Genomic DNA, 408 nt, shown 5'->3' with positions numbered 1-408 from the left:
AGCTTTTATCTAAAGCAATTTTCTGTAAAACTTATATTTTTCGAGATATTTTACCGGTCCGATACTTTTGCCGCACCCTGTATAGATTAGATCAAATTGAACACATAATTTTTTTATCATTTTGCAATCATATAAAATTATAAATTCTTAATTAAAGGACATTGGCAAATAATCACATACTTTATGACAGAGGAGTTACGATAGCAACGTTTATAATTGTGTATTTGTAGATTAAACTGAACATAAAAGTTCTATATTTTATAAATGAGCACGTAACTCGTCTACCGTATCGCGTGTGATTATTTACCAATTTCTTATAATTAATAACTAAAAATCTATGTGTTTATTTATAAAATAATACAAGAATTTTATGATATATATCAATTTAATCTGTATATACATGAAGAA

General features: G+C 25.2%; 1 protein-coding gene across 2 annotated transcripts in view; it reads left to right on the top strand.

The window, feature by feature from the left end:
* The window catches only part of LOC116847360 (DNA primase large subunit-like), a 6,771-nt gene that overhangs the window by 2,764 nt on the left and 3,599 nt on the right, over window positions 1–408 (top strand). The window lies entirely within an intron of this gene.

This window comes from Odontomachus brunneus, unplaced genomic scaffold, assembly GCF_010583005.1.
Source record: "Odontomachus brunneus isolate Ranch 3 - 2012 unplaced genomic scaffold, Obru_v1 Obru_scaffold_077, whole genome shotgun sequence".
Lineage (NCBI taxonomy): Eukaryota > Metazoa > Arthropoda > Insecta > Hymenoptera > Formicidae > Odontomachus > Odontomachus brunneus.
The sequence above is the reverse complement of the archived record's forward strand: the minus strand, read 5'-3'. Positions and strand labels throughout refer to the sequence as shown.